This window comes from Rissa tridactyla, chromosome 1 (assembly GCF_028500815.1).
Source record: "Rissa tridactyla isolate bRisTri1 chromosome 1, bRisTri1.patW.cur.20221130, whole genome shotgun sequence".
NCBI classification, from domain to species: Eukaryota; Metazoa; Chordata; class Aves; order Charadriiformes; family Laridae; genus Rissa; species Rissa tridactyla.
The window spans coordinates 26,735,796-26,751,033 of NC_071466.1; the positions used below are offsets into that span (position 1 = coordinate 26,735,796).

The window sequence follows — 15,238 nt, forward strand, 5'->3', positions numbered from 1 at the left end:
AAGGGGCGGGGCCAGGCGGGGAAGCGCGGGCCGCCGCTCTCTCGCGCCCGCGTCGCCGCGGCCGTTAAACGGTTCCTCGGCGTGGGGTGCAGAGAGTTATGGTGCCGCCTTGTCGGCGTGGTCCCCTTCGCTGTCCTTCTTCAGCCTTCCTCCAGCCCTCCTCCTCCTCGCCGCTTCCCCTTTGCCTTTCGGTTCGACGTTCCTGAGGGGCGGCGGGGTTTTCCCTGGTGCGGAGGTTGCCCGGGAGCGGGGGCCGGGCGGAGAGCTCGGCTGCTGCTCTCTGACTGAAATAAACCAAAGCGCTGAGGGGGATGGCTGTGACTGCTGAGGCCTCGTTGAAGTGCCGCAAATGGCGGTAGGCGTCGGTGGTGCCTGCTTTGCCGGCGGCCGGGAGGAACGAGGCAGGGTCTAAGCGGGGGTGGAGGGGGGAAGGGCTCCGGCCATGGCGGCCCGCAAGCCGTAGGGCCTGGCAGCCACGGCGGGAGCACGGTGGCAGGGGCTGTGTGAGGAAGCTGTTGGGACACAGGTGAAATGCAGCAGTGTGAGTAGGTTACTCTCCTCTACTCTGAGAAATTCGTATTTTGTTGAGCCTATATGTGTGGGAGAATGGAAAATAAGCAGCTATCTGACAATATCCTCAGTCCTCTAATACACTGGGAAACCTCTTAGAGTTGACTATCACATTGTTACAGGTATCTCCGCACCTTGGTGTTGAGATTCTCTTAGGCCTAGCAAAAAGCAACATAACATTATTTATGCTACAGATCACTTACCCTCCTTAGGAGGGCTTTTCTGTCTCTGTATCCAGTGCCACAATCCACTATAATGTAAATGTCCTGTTGTCTCCTAGCTGTGTAGCTCTAGCTGTTAGTTCAGGACCCCATCCCCTGCCACAGGCAGTCCTTAACCTCCTGCATTCTATATGGAGACCTGGCAGGTACACAGATCCTGTTTTTGGTTGTCAGTGGTACATAAGTTATATGCTGCCCTTCTGGTCATGGGTGTTAGGAAGGACAGGGGGAGATGGTTGCATTCAGAGTCCTGAGTGTCCCTGTGTGGAAGAGGCAAAATGTCAGTATTCTGCCCCTACTCCCTTTTTAGATACTGTGCTGTAGCAATCTATCTTTGCTAAAGCTTCGCTTCAGAGTTGAGTAACATGCAGCTCTGTGTTGGATCTTGACGCCTCTGAGTATACATGGGGAGGAACTGGTCCCTTGAAATCGTGCTTGCCTGTTTCAGAGGAGCCACAAAGCTGAAAAATCCATTGGGACCTTTGTGTGACTGTAGCCGAGGATGTAACTCATGACTTCAGAATAAGCCGACAGATGGGCCAAATGCTAAGGCGTATGTGTATGTTGGTGAGGTTTCCCCTCCCCACTTGACATGGTAAATATTCCAGGCAATGCACTTCCAATTTTAAATGAGGAGGTAGACTTCTTCAAAGTATTTAGGTGCTTAAATATCCTGCTTTCTTGGGGTGATACAGAAATGCTCAAAATACTTCTCCTGTCTTCGTGAGTGTTTGAAGTCCTTGCATCTTGGATAATACTTCTCTAGAGCTTGAAGGTGAAAATCCAGTCCCTTTATTACCAGTTCATCTGCATGTCAGCCTTCGCCTTATCTGACAAGAAACTGGGTGCTAAAGATGAGTAGATGTGGTGCTTATTAACATGGTTTAGTGATGTTCTTTGTCAATGTTAGGTTGATGGTTGGACTCGATCTGAAAGGTGCCTTACAACCTAGGCAATTCTATGATTCTATTTTCAGTGATTGTTTAGAAAATACTGTTGTGTCAAATCATAAACATACAGCATACCCGCTAGTTTAAGTGTCACCATAGACGATAAAAGTAGATACCAAACATTCCTTTTGCTTTTTCTCCTTTGGTGTAAATTGTTTATCCTTGAATAGAAATAAGAAAAACTTGACTGTTTGCCCAGATTTGCAGCTGGTCTCTAAAGGGAGAAAAATGTTAAGCTCAGCAGTGAATTTGGAAGTTATTCTGCTGGCACCGTCTGTCTGATGACAGTAGAGTGTTGTGCAGTGCAGCGGTTGAGCTACGGCTTCAGTGAACTGGGATTCCAGTATAGGAATAAAGTTTTTCTTACTTGGCCTAGAGCAGAAGCACATTTTGATAGTGACTTACCTCATCTGTGAGGTGAACACCCAGTCTGGAACTGTAAGCGGTGTTGAGGGTCAGGGAGGAGTAGAGGGGAAATAAGAACTGCTGAGGGTGGTAATAGTGGTAAGATGCTTGCTTGAGATGGTCCCTAAGGCTGGGCCTGCGGCAGCCAAAACAGTAGTGAGAGCTGTTTTGCAAGGGTAGCTGGTGCTGTGCGTTGCCAGAATTCTATAGGCTGGAAACCCTGTGGCTGTGGACGCAGCCCATGTACAACCACTTCAGTGCTCTGTGAAGGAGCAAGTCTGACTGTTACGACATGAATAACAACCCCTTTTTTCATCACTGATGAAAGACAACAAATACAAGATCAAAGAGCCATCAAGGAATGATATGACATTGATTGACTAAGTGGCTAATGCGCTGGTGAGGCCTGACAGTGAGGAGATTCACATCTGTCGGGAGAGACTGATGGTCTGGATAGAGCCAGCAGGATTGGAATAATTAAAACTGTGATTATCCAAGGGCCATGGGTGAGCTGATAAACTTTCTTTAAATAGTTAAAACTCTTGTTTCTTTCTTCCAATGATGTGGAGACTCTGAGTGTCACTCCTTTCTGAACTAGAAACATGGGTTACATAGGGGCAATTAATTATCGTGTATGTGGGGTGGGGAAACACTGTAAGTAACTTCTGCTGGGGTTTATTTGTTTAGGAACTGAGAATACCTGGTATACTGCCCTTCCCCTTGATTGTCGCATCAGCCTTTACTGGATGGCCGTGTGGATAGATACGCTGTCCTGATGCGAAATTTCTGTTAATGTTCTCCTTGTTACCTGTCACGTAGTCTGGGATTTTAATGCTGCTGGGAAGGGAAGAGGAAGGTTCTGCTGTTCCTGCTTTCTCATTGTTCAATGGGATATTGGATTCTTACACACGGATGTTCTATTTCAACCTTTGTGTTTTTGCAATGCACCAACTACTGCAGCTTGCTACTAGAAAATAATGATTGACTCATATTTTCCAACTTTTTAAGGTAGCCTTGCACAGTTAGGATGAGTGTTGCTTAGTCTACCCAAATATACTATCTACTTAGGTTTTTAGCTTATGGTAATTGAGAAAATGGTTTGGTGACAAAAAAGTATCTGTTGTGGATTTTCCTTTATTCCTCAGTATGCGCAACGAGTTCAGCTATGTAGGTGCTCTTGTTGCCTGTGACAGTTAAGGGCTTCTTTAAACATGTCCACATTCTGACTTGGAGAAAAAAGCAATCTGGCCTTCATTGGTGCAAGCAATGCTTTAAAATGGTAGCAGGTCAGGCCTTTAAAGAATTATTTTAATATTTCGTACTGGGTGTTCTATGTTGTGGCTTTTACCAGAGCACTAATAAGGGTGTTAAGAAACTGAATTTGACATGGGAACAGGAGTTATCTCATCTGTTAAACTAATCCTAATGTTGGTAAAGTGTCATGGGGTGTGGAGACAGAATGACATTAGTGTCTATACAGGGAGTATTACCATTATAAAACATGACCTAAGTGAACTAAAGAGGACTGGCTAACGTCCCTGTTGAAGGCCAGGCATCATAGAACTTAACATAGGAATCTATTGAGTACTTAGGATTTTTGGTATGTTGCCAGGGGCCCAAACAGAGGTGTACAGGAGTTCTGCTGGGACAGTAGAGGCAGCATTCTTTGTACATAACCTTCATATTTTATTTAAAACAGGAAAGCCCATCCCAGCATAGAAAGGCAACATCTAAACACTGGATTACAAGTAGATAGGTTTCTGTATCATTTCTCTGGGGACTTTATATATATTGTCACTTTCCATTTGTGGGCTAAACTGCATTCCAGCCCATGCTATTGTTCTAGTCTATTTGGAGGTTGCCTATTCCAGTTTACTGCAGCTGTAGCCGTGAGCAGTTGGCTCTTGTGATAGTGCATGATGGACATGCTGGTCAGTCTAAGCTTCTGCACCATTTCTGCCTCTCATCATTTGAGAAAGCCTTTAATGCAAACTAATGAGATTAGTGTTCATTTATTCTTGGGTTCCAGGCTAAGTTTTAAAGGGCAAAGACCATTTGAGATCATTGCTTATTCCAAAGAAAGACTGATGTTCCCATCCAGTCGTGGTTCTCTGGAAATAGGAATTAATTCACTGGATAGCTCCAGTAGTCTTACCCTTGCTGTACAATGCTGTACTGCAGCTCTTTTTTTACACTGATTTTTATGCCACTATGTTACCACTGTATGATATTTATTTTCCTGTATATAAACATTTTGTAAATCAAGTGAAAAAGATTATAGTAATAAGGAAAATAATACGAAATGCCAAATGTTTATTTAACTATATGAATCAATACGTAACACATTATGCTTCTAAAAGAGCTAAGCATTTTCATTTGGCCTTTTTTGGTCTCTTCTGTATAGGAAGTGTTAATGATAATGTTCTACTGTATTGTCTTTTTTAATACCTTGATCTGCATACTTATCCTGGAGAAAGACAGAATGTCACCAACGCAGTGGTGTGAGCAGTATGAAGCATAGCAACCAATGGGCACTGCTTTCTGAAGATTTGGCATCTAAGTTGTATTGTTCAGAGCATCCCTACTGTGGGGAATATCCACTTTAAACAAAACGCACAGCCTCTCGGGTAAGGCAAATAAACTTCACTTGATAAATTTGCATGCTTTCTGATAAAAGCCTCAGCTCTTGGGAAATTCTAATGTGATTCTTCACAGCTCTGCCCATGTATCAGCATAGTTTAACACACAGTGTAGCATGGATCCAAATCCCAGAGTAACCAAGGGGGTGATGCTTTATCTTCCTGACACTCTGAATAAGACTCTTAACCCAAAAGTAACTTTTTAATCTGTATACAAGGATGTCCTTTTTCTGTGATTTTTTTTCTTCACACCTATTAATAGATCTCTGTGCTTATAAAACATGAATTAAAATGTAGCACGCTTTGCTTTTGATGTTAATGTGAATTCCTCAAAACTTGTAATTGTGAATATTTGCTTTGATTGCTGGGAAACTACCATTACTGTCTGATGTTGATTAAGTGTTGTTTGGATTTAGAAAAACACAAAACTAAGACTGAAACTAAATAACGTAAAGGTGGAGAAGGTAAGTTAAAAGTTATGGTACCGGGGTTATTGTAAGCTTAGTTCTATTCACTTAGATGTACAGATGTTTTCATCCTTTCACTTAAATAACTGGATTGTCCTACTGGAAAATGTGAAGATTTTAGGAAAAAGAACACTTAAACTTTATTTACTTTATATTTAATAAACTTAGCACAGCAAGGTAAGTGTACCATAAATGCTTTAAGATACAAAATTATGGAGTTCAGGAATATTCAAATAATACTAAACCTTAAGTGTTCATGAATCTCAAATACTTTGACTTGAGTGATTATGTGTTTATAATTCCCTCATAATCTCCCCCCTCCCCCCCCCCCCCAGCTTAGACACAAGAACTGTTTAAAATAAGAAAATCAGACAATAGGGTTATGGCACAAAACAAATTTAATGTAGGTGACCAGCTGCACATCACTAATTGGAAGGACTGAAGAGTTGAACAGTTTTTAGTTAGATTGCATAAACTCTCTGGTGCCTAAGCGCGATTAATGAAATAAATGCACTTGTAAAAGCAAAAGGATTGCAAAGCAAGGAGGCAGCCTGGATTTAAAAAAAAATAAATCAGTCAGGTTTGACTGGTTTGTGTATATAAAATCAAAAGAACTGAATGTTATTTTTAAGTAGAGAAATGAAATGGATATAAATGAAAATTGGGGATGGGGAGAATGGAAAGAATGAAAAGAAGCTAAGTTATTACTACTTGATCTAATAGCAAACCATCTGGCAATATGCTGCCAAATCATTATGTATCATTTATATGACTCAGTCCTAATTAGATGTGCACGGATTATGCAGACTTCTTGTGCTTTCAACACTGGTAGAATGTTTTAAAAATAACACTTGCAGTGTTAGTATGACATGTACTTGTTATGAATTTCTGACAGTAATCCAAGCCATTTTTTCACTAGAAAATATCCCAAGCACTTCAAAGACTGTTCAAATTTTGACTTATGGGAAAAAAAAAGAAAAAAAATATATAATATCAGTATCTTCTGTACAGACACCAAGAAATTAATTTCTTTCTCTTTTTCACTAACTTACTGAAAATATACTGGCTAAGCAGTTAGGCCTGAACAGTATGAAAAGATAACTAGATAGAGATACATATAGACACTACAGCTTACAGAAAACATGCTTTGAAAGAGAATGTAATAAAACATCTTTTCGAAGTGAGTGTGCATGGTACTGTGCCTATGCATACACAAATCCAAGACATGTATATTTTTTTCTAAAAAGAAACATAGCTGTGTTATTTCTCTGCTTGCTTTGTCACAAAGCCAACAGTTGCCACAAATGGAGTACTATAAAAGTTTCCTTGGAGTGTTCATAGCATGTCCATAGCTATACTTAAAATAAATTAGCTATTATATGACTATCTTAATAATGCTGTCACAGAAATCTGTTAATAAAATATATTTAGAGAATTTAAAACTTCAAACCGTCTTCATATGAAAGCTACAAAAATCTGTTGGATAGAATATCAAATATTGAAATTTACTCAACAGGCTGACTAATTACTCTAAAAGGTCAAATTGCTCCCTTGTCCTCCAGAAATGTCTCAAAGGTGGTACATGCAAAGCTATGAAAACAATTCTTTTGAAGAAAAAAAAAATTGAATATGCTCAACTAATAAATACTATGTGTATTGTGGAAATTAAGGGCCTATGAAGGGAGCTGTTTATTAGTTAGATGACCGTAAGATTCAGTTATGAATATGGTGAAAATAAGGCAGCACAAACCCATAGTTGTATATAGGACTAGCAGGCAAGATGAAAAACTATCAGAACATTCTACTACAGGGATATAGATCTTAACGCAAGACTGCTTTTTGTCATGTGGATGCTTGTGTAAACGTAAGTGTGACTTGCTGTGTGTAATTTCTTGTATTTACATTTATAGATGATTTGGAAGAATTGAAGATAGCTCAAAGAGCAGGCAGCATGTTTTATAGTGTAGAAAGCATGTTCTGCAAAGTGGTATAAATAATCAATTGTTTAGATTTACTTACAGACTTAGAATTTCTTATACAAGAAAGAGGTATATGCTTATCAGAGTAATTTTTTATTTTGGACATAGTAATGTAATGTTCCTCTAGTAGAAGGATGAGAGCAAAATTCAAAGTAAAAGTGAGATGTACGCTTTTAACAGTGACTGTCATTAATGATCTGTTAAACTTTTCCAATATGATAAACTTGTTTGAATTCTTTATAGTTATGGATGACTGCCTTTCTAAAAAGTTACTGTCCTTTGAACACAGGCTAAATTCAAAGCTCTGTGATTGCCACACAAGAGATTTGATTTTAGTACCGTCATAGTAAAGTCCACGCACTGCTTGGAACATGCTGAAGACTGATCCCTATGAGGAGCCCCAAAAGTGAGAAACTAAAATAATGACAACCTTAGGAAAATGCTGGTAAATGTGTTTTGACAGCTTCTCTGAATTTACCTGAGCTGTGCTAATGTCCATTTTACAGAGAATTCAAGCTGAAACAAAAGAAATATGAAATATTTGCCTGTTTTGAAATTCACCACATCTGTTAATCTTGTGTCTGAGCCAAGCCTTTGCATACAGGTATGATTACAGGTAAGCATTACATACAGTTTGTTGGGTTTGGGTTTTTTTGCTTGCTCTTGGAGCAATAAAGAAAAACAAGCTTATATATAATTTCTGGACATTGGGTGGCACCATTGCCTCATGTAAACCACCATGTAGATGCCTTCTAGCTTAAGTTTTACAGTGTTGGCTCAGCTCCTTTTTTTCCTGTAACATAACTATATTAGGTAAGCCAAAAAGCAGAACTACTAGCCTTCTCTCTTTTCTTTTTTTAGCTTGATTTTAAGTAATCATCTTTAAATGGTAATGCATTTTTGACCAAGAACTGATGTTGCTTAGTTTAAGGAACTGTTGATGGATTTCAAGTACTGATCTACAGATCTTCTGTGAAGCTTTTGACTGAAATAGAAAGATACTCTTTACAGCCAATCTGTTTTTCTGTGCCCCAGCCCATAGGGAACCTGTGCACTGATGTATAAAGTCTTTTATTGTCTTTAATAAAACTTCAGTTTAAAATGCATTGGTGATGTGGCTGACATATTGGGTGCTGTTATATGTTTCTGCAAGTGCAAAATCTCCTCTAAGTTTATGTGCTCGTTTCAGCTGGGGCAGAATTAATTTTTTTTCTAGTGGTTGCTGTGTTTCAGATTTGGTATGAAAGGAATGTCAACAATACATATTGTTTTAGTTGTTGCTAGGCGATGTTTATGCTTTTCAAGGACTCTGTGCTCCTTCTCAACTTCTATGGGAAGCTGAAAAGGAGCACAGAGAGAACAATGAAATGGCCAATGGAATATTCTGTACCACAGACATCATACTCAGTATATAAATGGGGGTTGGCTGGGGTGGGCGGAATACAGGATCACTGCTCAGGACGGTGCCAATTCATGGAGCGATGAGAGTGACTTGTGTTGTTATTGTTTTCCTTTTCTGATATTGTTTTATTAAGCTGTCTTTATCTCAACCCACGAGTTTTGGATTTTTTTCTTTCCTTTTCTCCCTCTTTTCCCTACCCTTCTTGGGAGGGGAAGGGGAGGTGTGAGCAAACGGCTGCATGGTCCTAGCTGCTGGCTGGGGTTAAACATGACAGTTTACTTTTAAGATGTATTTATGTCTTTTTAATTGGATGTTAATCTCCTTGCTGGCAGGTACAAACTTTGTTCCAGATCAGGAGAAATTTGTATGTATGCCACTTTCAAATTTAATATATTACTGGTATAAAAAGATATGACAAGCTACTGGTATAATTTCTTTTTTTCTGAGGTTCATTGAATTTATTGTACAGAGCAAAATACTCAAATAGTAGACAATAGTAAGCAACTAATAGCGTTTTTCAATTAGATTAATGAAACTGTCAGAGACTGCACTTTGAAAATTGACTGACCAGTTATATAGTGTTTACTACTGTGGAACTCAATAAGAGTAAAAAGGAATACAGTATTTGTGTTAATTTTTAGTTTATGTCTGTATTTGAGGCAAAAGTGCAGAATTTAGTTTTGCAGTAGTTTCAGAAAGTCTCATAGCAGAGCAACGTTGGAGTTATGCAGATCAGTGTTAGCACTGACTTACATGAGGGAAAACATTCCGATGAAAGCTGAAAGAATTCTTTGGATTAAAAAAACCCCAAGCATTTGCATGTATGTTGGCTGTTCAACCTAAAGATACTACAATTTTAGCATAAATAGAAATCTTCATTAAAGTATTTCTTATTCTTTGATAATGTTGCCAGCCAGTTATCAGAAACAATAACAAATCATGTATCAGTAGTATCTGCTATAAACTGTGTATGAACCTGCTGCCTGCAGAAGTTTGCACTGCTAAGCCTTATAAGGAACACGTTTGCTAAAATCTGAACCAACTACAACATTCAAGAACAGATTATTAAAATAAATTTCTTGGTTTATCCATTTGTAATGCATAATCTGACCAGCTCTGTCTGTTCATACTGCTCTGGAACTGGTGACAGGGCAGTTCTGCAAGTTCAGGATGTTTCATTCTTCAAACATTTAGAGCCTGACAAGTAAACTTGGAGTAACAGAAAATACAGTTTCAGAGTTGAAAAATGGGACAGAAGCTTTAAATATACACTACAAGAACTGATGAGGATCAGTGATATAACATTAGAAGAATCCTACCTTTTTATTCTTTTTAGTGGGAAAAGAAATTGAAAAGAAACATACTATTTCTCAAATACTGAAAAACTAGGTAAGGACTTTTTCTAAGCCCAGAAAGGATATGATCAGAACTAATGTTATAAAATTAAAACAAGGAGGGTTTAAATCGGACATCAGAAAGAGGCATTCTAATCATGAGAAGTAAATACTGAGGTAGACTTTTGCATAACAGCTTCTAATCATGAGAAGTAAATACTGAGGTAGACTTTTGCATAGCAGCTTCTAATGATGGAGCTTTCAAACAATCGTCAAAATGGTTTAGACCCAGTTAACTGTGCCTTCTGTCTGGAACTGGGAGGGAGGAGACAGAGGAGGACTATGGACTGTGGTTGAAAAAGTGATGTGCTATATTGTATTTTTCTTTTCTTTTTGTAGGGGCAACTCACCTGATACTGTACCTTTTGGCTACCACAGGGTTTGGAGCTCAGCGTCAGCCAGGAACTGGGAGTTGATGCCTTGCACAACGGAAAGATGCTTTTGATTTCTGGTGTCTCCATGCTTTAAGAGGCAGCATGGGTCCCACCGTGAGCAGATATGAATGAAATGACCTCTTGAGGTTTCTTCTAAATCCTGTCCGATCCCACACCATGATTTTAATATTGTACATTCTGTAGTAGATTAATCTGCTGGAAACAATAACTTGTCTTTCAAACTTGTTATTCAGACCAAGATCTCTGAACTGTTACAGTGAATTTACTGCCAAATAATGGTGATGAAAAGACAAAATTGTTACTGATTTAGAGAAGATGGTTACCAACTGTTGTGGGTTGACCCTGGCCAACAGCTGAGCACCCGCACAGCTGCTTGCTCACTCCCTCCCCTCCCCCAGGACAACAGTGCATAAGGGAAGAGCAAAAGCAAGAAAATTTGTGGGTTGAGATAAAGACAATTTAGTAAGTGAAGGAAATAGAGGGGGCAAGACTCAAGTGATGCTCACCACCTCTCAAAGTAGAGCAATGTCCAGCCAGTCTCCGAGCAACGGCCACTTTGGAAGTAAAACTCCCCACCTTCTTCTAACCCAGCTTTTATTGCTGAGCATAACTTTATATGGTATGGAATATGAAGGATACCACCATCTGGGCTGCTACGAAGAAAGTTAACTCCATCCTGGCCAGACTCAGCACACCAATTCTTTATAGCTGTAGGTAAAATTCAACAAATTAGTTGTTTTCCACACCATCTACACAAAGCTTCAGTTACTGAGGTTTACTCATCGTATCATGTATCTCATAGGCGTTTTCTCAGAATTGGTGGTAGTTTCCGTAGAGATATGTAAAGGTTTGTTATTCACAGAATCACAGAATCTTCATGGTTGGAAAGGACCCTTAAGATCGAGTCCAACCAAACAACCTAGAATCTCTGCCACTAGAGCATTCCCTGAAGTGCCACATCTAGATGTTTCTTAAACACCTCTAGGGATGGTGACTCAACCACCTCCCTGGGCAGGCTGGTCCAGTGCCTGACCACTCTTCCAGTAAAGTAATTCTTCCTAATATCTAATCTAAACCTCCCCTGCCACAACTTCAGACCATTTCCTCTGGTCCTGTCATTATTTACTTGGGAGAAGAGGCAAACACCCACCTCTCTACAACCTCCTTTCAGGTGGTTGTAGAGGGCAATGAGGTCTCCCCTCAGCCTCCTCTTCTCCAGACTAAACATGCCCAGCTCCCTCAGCCTCTCCTCATATGACCTGGTCTCCAGACCCCTCACCAGCCTGGTAGCTCTCCTCTGGACCCGCTCCAGCACTTCAATGTCCCTCTTGTAGAGAGGGGCCCAGAACTGAACACAGGACTCGAGGTGAGGCCTCACCAGTGCCGAGTACAGAGGCATGATCGCTTCCCTCATCCTGCTGGCCACGCTATTCCTGATACAAGCCAGAATGCTGTTGGCCCTCTTGGCCACCTGGGCACACTGCTGGCTCATGTTAAGGTGGCCGTCCACCAGCACCCCCAGGTCCTTTTCTGCTGGGCAGCTTTCCAGCCACTCTTCCCCAAGCCTGTAGCGCTGCTTGGGGTTGTTGTGACCGAAATGCAGGACCCGGCACTTGGCCTTATTAAACCTCATACAGTTGGCCTTGGCCCATCGATCCAGCCTGTCCAGGTCCCTCTGTAGAGCCTTCCTACCCTCAAGCAGATCAACACTCCCACCTAGTTTTGTGTCGTCTTCAAACTTACTGAGGGTGCACTCAATCCCCTCATCCAGATCATCAATAAAGATATTAAACAAAACTGGCCCCAAAACTGAGCCCTGAGGACACCACTGGTGACCGGCTGCCAAGTGGATTTCACCCCATTAATCACAACTCTCTGGGCACGGCCATCCAGCCAGTTTTTAACCCAGCGAAGAGTACAGTTTTCTATGCCATGATTCGTCAGCTTCTCCAGGAGAATGCTGTGGGGGACGCTGTCAAAGGCCTTACCAAAGTCCAGATAGACAATGTCCACAGCCTTCCCCGCATCCAGAAGGCGGGTCACATGGTCATAGAAAGAGATCAGGTTGGTTAAGCAGGACCTCCCTTTCCTAAACCCTGGCTGGCTGGCCCTGACCCCTTGGCTGCCCTGCACTTGCCGTGAGAGCTCACTCAAGGTGATCCTCTCCATGATCTTTCCTGGTACCGAGGTCAGGCTGACAGGCCTGTAGTTCCCCGGATCCTCCTTCTGACCCTTCTTGTAGATGAGGGCTTTCCCCGCCCTTTAGACTTGCAACACTTGGGGACAGCCTGCTCTTGAGCCTTTAAGATTTCCTTCTTGAAGAGCGTCCAGCCTTCCTGGACCCCTTTGCTCTTCAGGACTGTCTCCCAAGGGACTCTCTCAACCAGTGTCCCGAACAAGTCAAAGTCCGCCCTCTGGAAGTCCAAGGTGGAGGTTTTGCTAACCCCCCTGCTTACATTGCTACGAATTGAAAACTTGACCATTTCATGATCACTAAACCCAAGACGACCTCCGACCACCACATCTCCCACTAGTCCTTCTCTGTTTGTGAGCAGTAGGTCTAGCAAGGCACCTCCCCTGGTAGGCTCACTTACCAGTTGTGTCAGGAAGTTATCTTCCATGCACTCGAGGAACCTCCTAGCCTGCCTGCTCTCTGCTGTGTTATATTTCCAGCAGATACCCGTCAGGTTGAAGTCCCCAACCAGAACAAGGGCTGGCGATTGCGAGACTTCAGCCAGCCGCTTATAGAATACCTCATCCGTCTCCTCATCCTGGCCAGGCGGCCTGTAGCATACTCCCAGCACAACATCTCCCTTATTTGCCCTCCCCTTCAACCTTACCCATAAACACTCAACTTTATTATTATTGCTCTTAAGCAGCATAGCATACTGGGCATGTCCACAAAGCATTTTTTCCAAAGTCTTAACTGAGTGGTTTTGGTTTAGAACTGTATATTTTGGGGGCTTTGGCAATGTTTTTCTTAATGATTTTGACATTAATCTCCTGAACATCTTTTGACTTTTTTATTTCCTCTGTGTCTTGTTCACTAGATGTTGCCATATTTGAATGGTTCTGTACCGCATGTGACATTCTGTGGTTTTTGTGATCCAGTTCCGTCTGACTTTCTGTATCAAAAGCAGAATGAAATAGTCCTAAGGGAGCAATTGCTGGTGGACGTAATCTGAAACTGCTTTGAGGCTAATACAGGCTGCAATGAGTGCAGTTGCTCTGAAGCGACATCAGGCTGTAATGGCTCCTAAGGGCCATTTCATAACTGAAAATTTCTGGAGTGAGGAGTGCTCTGGTTTCTTCTGTCAGTTTTGCTCAATAAGCTCCTCATCTGGTTAACTGTCCCAGCCCTTGCTTCCCTTTATCCCAGTCAGCAGGACGAGGGAGATGCCCACTTTTGAGCAAAGAGCAGCAGGATTCAGAAGTCCTTTTCAGACATGATCAAAACTGGTTTTATTGCACAGAGGATGGATTTGTGGTTTTGTTCATGTCAAGGGATGGTTGTTAGGTGACTTTATTAATGAGCAAGGATGGTTGGCAGGCTCAGAATTGAATCATTTTACCTTTAATAGTGATTGATCTTTCTGCCAAGTAATTATTTTAAACCACTGTTTTGCCACAGTGGGGGGCCTCAACAGACAGCAAATACCAACTTCTATGCTTGGAGACAGTTTACAGACCCAAAATAGATTGATTTTGTCTGTAGGTATGTGCCAGGTAGGTGTCATGTCATTTTCTATTCTTCTCACTACTGTCTCAGAAGAAGAGAATAATTTAGGCTGGGAAAGACTTCTTGAGGTCACCCGGTCCAATGCCCAGGTCAGAGCTGGGCTACCTCAGAAGTAGCTCAGGCTCCTGTCCAGAAAGTTCTGAATGTCTCTAAGGATGGAGGTTCTTCAGCCTCTCTGGGCAAACTTGTCCCAGTGTCTAATCTCTATGACTTTTTTGTTGTATTCATTTAGAATTTCCCTTATTGCAACCTGCGAAAGCTTATTCTCTTGCTGTGCACTTACTGAGAAGAATCTCTAGGTTTCCCTCTCTAGGTAATTGCTGGCAGCAATTAGATTCCCCTTTAGTCTTTTCTCCATCTATCTTGAATAATCTGTTACCTCGGACCTCCCTGGTACGCCACATATTCCAAGCCCTTAAGCAGCTTAGTGGCTGTCCAGTGTATTTGCTCCAGTTTGAAAGTCTTTCTTGTGCTGGTGGGCCCAAAATTGTACAGAGTACTCCAGGTGCTGCCTCCAAATAACAAGTAGAGGGTATTGATCACTTCTTTTGTCCTGCTGAATGTGCTATTGCTAACGCAGCCTGTTGTATACTTGGCTTTCATTATCTCAGAAGGGCACTGCTTTCTCACGCTCAACTTGACCACCGGTACTCCCAGGCTTCTGCCAGCAAAGCTGCTTCCTAGCCAGTCAGTCCCCAGCCTGTTGATACTATACGAGGTTATTCTGACCCAGGTGCGCAATTTTACATTTGTTTTTGTTAAACAACGTAAGGTTTCTCTCAGCCCATTTTTAATGCTTATCAAAGGCCTTTTGCAGAGCAGTCCTGCTCTCCAGGGTTTTGACTGTTCCCCCACAGCTTGGTGACATTTGCAAACATGCTGAAGGTGTGTCCCCCAGGAATTGTTCAGGAAAGTGATAAAAAAGGCCAGCAGCTGCCTGTATAGTCCAGAATTCTTGGTGTGAAGGCAACCATTGTATTTTATCACTCTGTATCGGGTAGCTTCAGATATCAGGGCAGAGTGTAACACTGTGACATCATTGTCAGAAACTTCTTTGGGATCTATAAGATTTGGACT

The 15,238-nt window shown here is 41.7% G+C and overlaps 1 long non-coding RNA gene across 1 annotated transcript; it reads left to right on the forward strand.

Moving 5' to 3' along the window:
• Positions 1–501: 501 nt before the first annotated feature.
• LOC128915642 (uncharacterized) lies at positions 502–8,263 on the forward strand. Its single transcript, XR_008468703.1, has 3 exons — positions 502–2,652; positions 4,624–4,773; positions 7,738–8,263. It is a non-coding gene; the product is annotated as an uncharacterized LOC128915642 (long non-coding RNA).
• The last annotated feature ends 6,975 nt before the right edge of the window (positions 8,264–15,238 follow it).